The 10,925-nt window shown below is 50.7% G+C and overlaps 1 long non-coding RNA gene across 1 annotated transcript; it reads right to left on the reverse strand.

The window, feature by feature from the left end:
- Window positions 1-1,784: 1,784 nt before the first annotated feature.
- Window positions 1,785-10,682, reverse strand: LOC138114322 (uncharacterized). The gene is made up of 3 exons (XR_011152588.1): window positions 10,604-10,682; window positions 8,804-10,150; window positions 1,785-7,023 (listed from the first exon to the last, which is right to left on the reverse strand). It is a non-coding gene; the product is annotated as an uncharacterized lncRNA (long non-coding RNA).
- Between the last annotated feature and the right edge of the window lie 243 nt (window positions 10,683-10,925).

The following is a 10,925-nucleotide window of genomic DNA, read 5'->3' on the forward strand; positions in this document are numbered from 1 at the left end:
GCCTCTGAAATGGGATATTTCCACTCTACTTTAAAATGTATAAATGTTTTAAAAGCTTTTTTTATCATTGTATTTCAAGGTACAGTGAGGGGCATATGGTAAAGTGCTTTAAATCACCGATGGCATCAGCTTGGGATTGACAGGACCTTTATATAAAGGTGATTTAACACCATCTAAGCAGTTCCAGTTTGTCATTGATTTGTTCCTGGCAGTAACTCTGGGGCCTGGTTCTCCTCACTCGTATCAGCAAAATTCAGGAGGATGCAATGAAGTCAGAGGCGCTGTGTGATGAGTAAACAGGGATGTAAAATTCCTTAACCTGTAGTAGTATTTGAGAGCATTCTGAGAACAACTCCGTGCCCTTGTGCGCTTCTGCAGACTGGTGTTGAAATTAGAAATAATTTTATTTCTGTTTCTCCCCATGCTGGAGGATGGGGAGCAGCCAGGATGCAGGGCCAGGAAGAGCAGCTTTGGGGCAGCACAGGTGGAGGGGCTCACCCAGGCAAACCCTGGGTGTCCCAAACCACCCCTTCAGCTGGGTGTGGTGGGTACCACTGCACCCCATCCCCACGGTATATCACAGAGCCTGTGAGGCCCCTGGCTACTCGTGGGACTGGCACGGGAGCTGTATAAATAGACACCCAAGTACACAAGTTCTGTACATCTGATCTGTTGCTGAATTTATCTTCAGCTTCCTGTGCTCATGGAACATGCATGAAACCCCGCTGGTGACACTGTTTTCAGAGGGCTCTTGGAAAAGCAAGTGAGAGAATTTATTTTGAGACACCAGGAAGGTGTGAATTGCTTCTGAGTAATTAACTACTTCTGAAGATGGGGCTCAACTCTTTTTTTAAAAGCTAATAATCTCAGTTTGTGGAAGGAGAGCTACTTCATGTCGGTAGTCCAAGGGTACTTTGCACAAAGAAGATTAGATTTTGTCCACGCAGAGCAGCCCCTGTTCCGAGGGTGCCACAACCATGCTGCAGGGGGATTTCCTGGGCAGGGCTGGAGCGAGCTGCCAGAGCTGTGTGTGGGAGGTGGAACAGGAGCTCTATTCCCGACTTTCCTGGCCGGGGGGATGGAGTTCACTCACTTTGCTCCAAGCTGGGGAGCGGGAAGATGCTGCTGCTGTGTCTCAACCCTGCAGCAGGCGTGTTCATGTTGCTGCTTGCCTTCATTGTCTGCTCTTTCCCATTGACATCTTTCTGCTTGTTCACTGTTCTTACACCAAACCAAACCAACAGCTTTATTTTCATTTTTTCCCCCAGATTTCTCTGCTGAAAAATATCCCTTCTGTTGCCTTGTTGGGAAGCAGAAACTGGGTTTGTGTCGAGCTCTAGAGCAGTTGCAAAGGATGAAGATGGTGATGGTGGCCAGCTCCAAACCCCACTTCTGGCTCCCCCTCCTCTGAACTCCGACTCATTCCACGAGCATGTTTTTATTATGCTTCAAGCAGATTAATAAAATACATAAAGACAGATCAATACTGCCCAGAAGCTCAAATGCATTTTCTTGAGCTCATCCACTTCCCAGCAGAGCCCTTTCCAGAAGGATGAGCTAGGTGCTGGCACAGCTCACAGGTACCCACTTGCTGCCTGGCTGCCTGCCAGCCACACCACTGGAGCTAGACAATGCTCCTGCTCATAGACTGACTCCACATCCATGGGTATTTATGGATATATATGGAGCTTTTTCTCTGGGAGAGATATACATATCCCAGAAAAAGCTGTATGTGCAACAGCTGGCTTTTATAAGGGTAAGTTTAGCACTTACTGGAACTGGAATGTGCTGGTGGGGAGGCACAAAGCACAGGAGGGGACAAAGCGGAGCAGTGACCTCAACCAGAGCAGGAATTAAGTATTTTAGGATCAGAAATGCCACATTTGTCACCAAAATGATACAATATTGATCATGTCCCTCTCTGTCCACACACCCCAGAGCTTGTTTACATGGCTGGGGCATTTCTCAGGTCATGCCCAGCATTGCAGGTTCCCCGTCCCACTCAGGGGGACACATGTGACACAGAGCACGTAGCATTTCTAAAATCTTTAATGCTTGGACAAATTCCAAAGCTCACTCTGCTGCTGCTGTTTTTCTCAGGTGCACTTTTGGAAATTCCAGTTCCTCAGTCTGGGTTACAAAGCAGCATTTTGAGCTGGGCTTCGCCATATTCCCCCTCCCTCTGTCATAAGATTGGGAATTAAGGTTGTGTTCCCAGGAAGGGTGTTGTTCATAATGGCACAGAGGGTTCAGAAATACAGGCAGGGTGGCAAACAAGCTCCAAGTCTGGAGGAAAGTGGAGTTTTTTCCCATTAGGGATGATCTGAGGGCCCCAGTCCTGCTGTGCTGGTTGAATGGAGTCAGCAGGACCGTAGCTGCTGTGGAAAGGTGTGGGAAGAGGAAAAAGAAAAGTGTCAAGGATCTTAGAGAAATGTGATATTCTGGCTGGTCTCTGTCATCCTGGGTGGCCTTTAAATGGCACACATTAAGAGCAGAATTGTCACAGTGCACTTGGATATGGGTTTCAAACCTACTGAGAACATCCAGGCTGCAACACAAAATCTGTTGGAAATAGCTGATGTTACCACTCCAGTCCATGAAACCTATGGAGGTGAGGAGCAGTGGAGGAATTTTCTCCCATCTCTCTGTTTTCCTCATTTCCTCTTATATTTCAGGCAGTTGTTTTAAAAGGCTGGGATATTAACTTAGCTGAGTTCAAGTGGTGAAGAAGTGAGAAGTCCATAGTCTAAGAAGGAACTAAACAGACCTTGTTCTTCTAATAATTTTCAGATAAAACACTCATGAGATTTCCTTTAATGGGGCTGCAAACACGACTGCAGAAGCTTGGTACATTTACATCCAAAATTAATTAGACTTCATTAGCAATAAACCTCTGGAAATTTTCATTTCATTTCAAACCAGGATGCAGCAAGGTTTTGGATGCTGGAGATGTGGTTGCTCTGCACAGCAAGGAGATTTTGCTCAGCCAACCATGTGACTTTTTTATCACTCAGGGAATGTGAGCACACGTTTCAGGAAACTGCTTGCATATGGAACACACCAAATCAGGAACATCCTCATGGAGCTTCTCACATTGTCTCTGTGATCTGTGTCCATCTCATCCAGCACAGCCCGTGCTTCCATGGGAAAAGGACTGACTCCTCCTCATCCACTTCCATCTGGAAGAATCACTTCTGCCCAAACACTGACACCTTTTTCTTGTGTGTTTTCCTTAAACTCATTTTAAAAAATGCAGGAGGTGAGAATCCCACCATGGAAAACAGCTCTCCCTGTAGCATTTAAAGCCCTGATGCTCACTGACCTCTGCTTCTCCTCCACCAGCCCTTTGCCCAGGGCTCTTTGCCAGCAGACCAAACCTGCCTGTGCTGGTGCTGCCCTTGTGTGTGCAGCCCTCAGCTCATGAACTTGAACTTTCCACCACCATCAGTGCCAGGCTGGTCCCAGCAGCAGGGACAAGACCCATGGATGGGGTCTTCTTGGGTGCTGGGATGGGGTCCTCAGCTCTGTTGTCCATCCACCAACACCTTGACCAGGAACCATTTGCTCTCTGCCAGACTTATTTTTAGGCAGGAGGAATATGAAGCTTGTGCAAATGTTTAAACACGTCTCTCCCGAATTTTCAGTGTACTTTGCCTGCTCCTGGAGTTAATTCAAAGAGAGGCCAGTCAATAGAGCTCTGACATTCACCGTGGGGAGGAGGTGGCAGAGGGAGCATCGACAACCCCCTGCCCTCTCCACCCTTCCATCCCATGGGCTCCAGCTCTGGGCTCCCCTGGCACTGCTGTCCAGAACCAAATCTGAGCAAATCTGCCTTAACTTAAAAAGTGACCCTGTGTGGGCACAGCACTGGGGACTGCCATGTCCTGAGCTACAGATGAGGCTGCAGTGCCTGACTTAAGAAGATCCAAGGAAAAACCCAAGCAGCCCTCATGGTTTTCTCCCTGTTTTCTGCTCTGGTTGAAAGAGGCTTTTTCCAGTGGCAGATGCACATCCCTGTGCATCAAAAAACCCAAAGTGCAGCTCTCAGCCTCTTGAAGTCAAAGGGGAATTTGAGATTTGGATTAGAATTTCATCTATAAACTGAAGCACAGCTATGAGCCAAAGCTGTCTGGAGGAGAGGGGTCTTTCCTCTGGCTCCATCACTCCCAGAAGAATTATAACTTTGGGCCAACATCAATTAGAGGCCTTGTATAAGAGTGTATTAATCCACACGTGGGTCTGTGCACCTCTCCTGTTCCTGTGAAATGTTATGAAGTGCAGATTATGTACCAAGTTGTGCAATCCTGGCTTTCTCATCTGCCCAAATACAGAAATCACAGCAGTAACTTTGCTACTGCACCACACTGGAACACTCAGCTCCTGCTGAGTACTTCTGTCCCTGATCAGCCATCAAATAAAGTCACAGCTTCCCTTGGTGAATCAAGCTAATGACAAACTGCAGGGTTTACATATAACCCAACAACTCAGCAAGCAGCTGTTTCCAAAATGTGAGATACAGGCAGAAACATCTTATGGAGAAAGGAGAAGGGATCGTGTCATCCTCTGTTCCCACACTGCTCCTGGGCACTGCTTTTCCCAGTTCCAGGGAAAAACAGGACAGTACAGACAAACTTCAGCACAGTCTTCATTCCACTCTGTCCAACATCTGCAAGGAATTGCTTAACCAGACATAAACTTATCTTCTGGTACATCTAATATTTGCATGGGGACATTGTGAGTAGGCTGCTCGGTTTGTAAAGATGTTTAATCATGAAGGTCTGGGTTAAAGTTCAAGTGTCTCCACTAAGCTGGAGAAGATCTGAATGAGCAGCAATTAAACCAGTCTGACTCATACGGGGCATTGCTGGACTTTGAAATGACTGAGTGCTTGAAGCTCTGTTGGGGAGGATTATTTTATTTTAGTCCAACAGGAACAGAAGGTACATTTGGAAAAAAAAAATTCAATTTTGCGGAAAGGCAACATCTTCACCTGGTTTCAAGGCTGAGTGCTGGCAGACAATGGATGCTTTTTATCCTGCTGCTGTCAGAAGGGCCAGGCTGCTCCGAGCAGCAGCTCCCACCCTTAAAAGGCTGAGTTGTGGCTGGGAGCCAGGAGCAGAGCAGCCGTTCCTGTCTGCAGCCTCACAGCCCCGAGGAGACATCACAGGAGCAGAACTGCTCCTCTCCTCATGCGGAACGTGGGTGGGAAGGCGGCGGCGGCGTCCAGATGGGAAAAGGGACTTTCCTGATGCAAAAGCCTGAGAACCGCTGGGTAAGAACAGACCCATCTGGAATGGCAGCTGAAACATGGCACGAGAAACTGCCTTGCCGTGGGATCAATCCCAGGAATCACAGAAAGCTTTATCAGATAGAGGATGTTCCTCAAGGACCTTGTTTCTGAGGCTGTATCACTGGATGCCGGTTGTTTATGTCTTGCTTTAACAGGCTGGTGGGAGGAAGTGCTCTACTGCCAAAAGAGACTTTGAGAGTGTGCAGCAACATTTGGACAGCAAACCCACCAGTCTGTCCCATTCCTAGATCAGTAGGAAGCTACAGGAAAAAGAGATGGACTCCCTGTCCACCGTGCTAGAGAGGGACATAAACTCCAGTAAGTCTGACTGGAGAGGTGCTGTTTTGAGGCACAGCCAGTGCTTCAGTTCCTGTCCCATGCCAGAGCTCAAGGCCGTGCTTCTTGTGACAGGAAATGAGAGGCACAAGTCACTGGGGCAGGCTCTGTGCCCTGTTCAGCAGCCCCAGATGTGTGTCCCATGCACAGCTCTGCTGCACATCCCTAAAACGACACAGGTTGGTCATTAACCCCAAACCTGAGCCATGGCTTGGCAGGTGAGCAACTGTATTCCTTGGATCTGATCCATAACAAACCTCAGATCTGCCTCTGAGCAGTTATCTTGCTTCCTGTGGGAAGGACAAGAACTTTATGGTTTCTCTAAGGAGTCACCACCCTGACTGTTTCCATCAGGAAGCACCTGGAGCTGTCCCCTGGGGCAGCACCATGAGGACCTGGCTGGATGCACCTGCTTTTCTCCCAGGAAAGGGGATGCTCATTCCCTGAGCACCTGCTGGATCCAGAAATAGGTAAAAAGAGAGCCCTGGGCAGCCTGGCAGCTTTCAAATGCTCCCATCTCCAGGATCCCACAGCTCCTCCTCTCCCGTTCATCCTGCAATGGGAGTGTGGCACAGCAAGGAGGAGCACAGCAGTGCTGCTGTGGGACAGCCAATGCAGAGATGACCAGTGCTCCTTTTTGGGATAAGCACATTCCTGCCTGCTCAAGAGGTGCCTGTAGCCTTCAGAAAGAGGAAGCTGAGCCTTGACTCTGCTCAGATTTTAATCTAGAATTTAAACTCTTGCTAGCAGGATGTCTTTTTTTATCGTTTGCTGTTTTTGGTGCAGCAGAGCCCTCCTCCAGAACCAGCCTCGAGCCTCTGTCACAGCACCAGTAATAATTTCCCCCCTTTAAGTGACGCAGGCTAGCAATACCTTCCATCACAGCAAAACCTGCACAGCCCCAACCCCGCTGGGCCGGCCCCAAAAACTTCCAGTGAGGAGCAGGGAAATAAAAAACCATCTTCTTACCATCTCGGGGCTAATCCCTGTCCTCTCCCCCAAGCAGCAGGGAAGCACAGGGCAAAGCCCTGGCTGGACATGGATTATCCAGCCCCGAAGAAAGAGTTTCTAAACACCACTGGGTCAATGACCAGTCTGAACGTCAGGATCAGAACAAATAGTGACCTCTGGAAAGTGCTGCATCAGCCTCGGCAGCCCGAATGCCACCAGTTCCCCGGGGAAGGGCAGGAATCTGGGAAACAGGCGCTGCACGAACATTTCTGCAGGGTTCCGGTTGCTTTATGCAAAAATCCTGGGATTTCACACTCTCGCCACAAGCCGGCCCGCGGGGCCCCTCTGCTGTCGTGTCCCAGCACTGCAGAGTTAACTCCCGTGGCACAAAGATCAGCACAGGCTCCCTGAAAACCGCCGCATTTCCACGGATTTTGATGACATCGCTGTAAAAATGACCCAGGAAATTCAGTCTCCCACTCACTAAGCTGAAAAGCCCGGAGGAAACCCTGCAAGGGACTGTCCCAGCTCCATCACTAACTCACTGCCTGAAAGAATCCACGTCCCACTTATTTCCATGTGGAGACCTATGAATTACAGTAGCCAGCCTAGACTGTGGTATCTTTAACAAAAAATATTAAAAAGTATCTTAAGAGTGCTTCATTTTCTCTATTGCTGCAGAATAATTTGTTCTGTTACCAAGTATCCCCCACTGAGCAGCCCCTCTGTTGGTTAATATTCACCAGGCTGCACAGGACCCTGCTTTGGGAATCATTCCTGAAGGCTTCCAAAGCACAGCATTTCTGGAAGCCCTCCAGAGACGAAACAGCCAATAAAGAGGCAAAGTGTATAATATTTTATTGAAACGAATTTGGCTTTTATGCCAAGGGTTCCAGGTGAAACGAGCACACTCCAGAGGAGCAGGACGATGCACGTGGTGGGTTTGGTGGCCCCAGGATGCCGTGAAGCTCAGATGGCTGCCATCCTTCAGTTATCACAGTACTGTACCTTTACAAGAGACAGCATCAGCACTGTGATAACTGAGCCAGGGCAGCCTGGCAGTCATTGGCCCCTCCGTGGCACTGCCGAGTCCTTGGTGTCCTCCTCCCTGTCCCCAAAACCCCGCGTCACCCCACGGGTGAAAGCCTCAGGAGCCTTAACACAAAGTGGCTTTGCAGCTGAGGTTCACTCTAGGAAATTATCCACATAATTAGTGTTGTTTTAATGACCACGGTGGCTTCTGCAGCACAGCTCAAAGTGGTTTTAAGCAGCAGCTTCTTCTGGGCAAATCCACCCACGCTGGATTTAATGGAGAAAGAGTAACCAACCTTCTACACAGGGGCAGCCCTTTCTCCCCCTTAAATCCAGCCAGCCAGCAGCACTCTGCTCATGCTGCTCAAGTATTGGGTGTCAGGGAGCAGCCAGGCAGTGGGGACAGTGGCAGCCAGCCAGGAAAGCTGCTGGAGCCACTCTGGGACAGCAGCATCACCACGGGCACGACCCCGAGGGCGGCACCGGCACCGTGCCCTGAGCCCGCCAGGCTCCTGCTGCCAGGAGCTGGGATTTTCCAGCCCATCTCACACCTTCACTGGGATCATCTGGAGTTTGGCACATGTGTCTCCAGAGCCAGCATGGCAGATCCTCCCCGTGCCCTCTGAGAGGAGCAGCTCCCAGTGCCAGCTACGCTCACAGGGGCTGCAACTGCAGGAAGCAAAGAGGGGCCACGGGGTGTCTGACTTGGCATTTTTAGGTCATCAAATCCACATAAAAACATTTGAAATACACAATCCCACTAATTATAAGTTAAATTATAAGCTGCCATCAACCTGTATTTACTCCCCCCCGTTTTTTTACTTCCTTAAAAACAGGCACTGCTGAAAAGATCACAGCACTATTTCTCCACGCCCCACTTTGTTGTGTATTTCTGCAACTCTACCCTCCTTCTTTGTCTTTTTTATCCCTAAAAACAGGCATTCCTGAAAACATCACAAAACAATTTCTACACCCCTAATGTTGCCTGAGGCAATTGGATACATCAAGTTCTGAAATGAGTTTAAAAAAACACAACGGTTTTATGTTGCCAAAGTTAATGTGTTACTAAGGTTCCAATAAAAGTCCATTTATGATGTTGATGGACTCGAGCAGCACAAAAAGCTTCCATGTTTCCACCAGGAGGAAGCAGAAACTCCAGAAGTGGGTTTTTTCTTATCACTCTAAATAACTTACCTGGCAAAGAGAAGGTGCTGAGATGTTCCAGAGGCTGTTTTAAAGAGAAAAACATGCAACACTTGGCTGGATCCAGCCATGAAAACGCTGCCTTACAAGTTTGCAACTCCAGAGGGCAATGGAGAGGCAAACATGGAATATCGGAGGAGCAGCACGCAGGGGAAAAAAACGTTTGTACATTTTAAAACAAACTCCAAACATACATTACATAAAAAGGGGACAGTCAACAGATTATGCAATGCTGACGTAAGGCAGCACAGATGACTTCAGCATGCATCCCCAAACTTGTGGATTTGCCACAGTCTGTGGATTAATCATTAAGGAATTGGCTGTTGCTAGGAAAGCACAACAAAAACTTGCTAAAAATATTAATGAGTTCTGTCCGTGCAATGGTGGGTTTTGAAAAGGAAAGGAGCTGCATGAGCAATGAGCCCTTGGCTCTCACTGAGGTGTCTTCACAGCACCATTGGTATTCCAGGTGAGGAATCCTAGTGATTTCAGTGGCATGGCTTAAGTGTAGGATTGGGAATTCTACATTTCACAGGCTGAGGTGATGAGAGAAGAATCACTGTTTTACAATTCAAGCATGCTTTGATCACTCTATCAGGATTTTACTCCATGCTCCAGCAGTTACTTATCACGGTATTAAAGGGAGAGGGTGAACAATTCCTCCCCAGCACCCTCTGGCACAGCCAACTGTTGGGGTTACACCCATATTGCAAGGGCTGGTGCCATTTTCTCTGGAGGATCCAGCTCTTCCCCCAATACAAACACAGTTTGTTGTCTTGCATCTCACATACACACACACACTGGTTTTTGCTTTGCCTCAGCCAGACTAAACCTACAGAGACCTGATGCAGAAAGCTTAAGTAGGTTCTCCATTTATCTGGAAAAAACCCACCTTTTTTCAGCAAAAGCCACATTAGTTTTGGAGTCCAGCACACAATTTTGTTTTTGTTGTTGCTAAGGCCCTGCATATTTCCATACACTTTTTAAAAAAAAAAACCCTCTACTTTCCAGTGTCTGCTGCCAGTTCTCACCTTTGAAACCAATTTAAGCTGGCCTGGCTGGTTTTTAAACTCCAGTTCCACCTCCTGCCCCTTTGGGGCTGGTGACATTTTTTCACTTGTTTCATAGGAACCAAAATTCCTTCAGCATCACAGCGATGGGATTGGGGACGTTCCCTGCCCACAGCCCCAGCGCTTGTCCCTCCCCACCCCTACGCACGGGTCGAGGATCTTCCAGCGCTGCGAGCTGCTCTCAGCCTGCACGGGCTCATGAGGCGTGTGGGGAGCAAACCTCATTTCCATCTTCCTCAGCGCGGCTTGAACGCAAATCTCGGCGAGCCTGAAGAAGAAAGAAAACAAACAGCTCGTTACGGGGATACAGCGGCGTGACGGGCGGTGACACGGCCGCGGTGACGGGCACGGAGGCTCTGAGGGGCGGCGGAGCCCGGGCCGCCCCCGCCGCTCCCTCCCAACTTTGCTTCGAGGGCGCTTCCCGAGCTTACCTGGAACGGGGGCGGGGGAAAGCCGTGGAGCAGCCACGGGACGGGACGGGACGGGACGGGACGGGATCCCTCCCATGCCCGCAGGAGCCCGGGGGGCGCCCCCCGCGCCGCTCGCCCCTCAGGAGCGCCTGGACCCGCCCGGGGCAGGGGGGGCGGCGGCCCCGCCCGCGCACCCCCCGAAAATGCGAGTGCGCCACGGGGCAGCGCCGCGCCCGGTGCCGCCGGCCCCGCTCCCCCCGCCGCCGGCCTCCCACCCCGCGGTGCCCGGGGCCGCGCCGGGCCGGACCCACCTGCGGGCGCGGCGGGGCCGGGGCGCGACATGACGCAGCACGGGCGGGCGGGCGGCGTGAGCGCCGCCATCTTGCCGTGTTTATGGCAGCGCCGCGCGCCCACGTGACCCGCGCCCGCTTCCGGGGGAGGCGCGGGGGCGCGCGCGGGCGGGAGGGGGCCGGGAAGCGGCGCGCGGGCACGGCGGCACCCGCGGGAGCGCGCACCCGGCACGGCCCGGGCACGGGCACGGGCACGGCACGGCCCCGGCACGGGCACGGGCACGGCACGGCCCCGGTACAGCCCCGCTATGGGCACGGCACGGCCCCGGGCACGGCACGGCAC

Source organism: Aphelocoma coerulescens, chromosome 8 (genome assembly GCF_041296385.1).
Source record: "Aphelocoma coerulescens isolate FSJ_1873_10779 chromosome 8, UR_Acoe_1.0, whole genome shotgun sequence".
NCBI classification, from domain to species: Eukaryota; Metazoa; Chordata; class Aves; order Passeriformes; family Corvidae; genus Aphelocoma; species Aphelocoma coerulescens.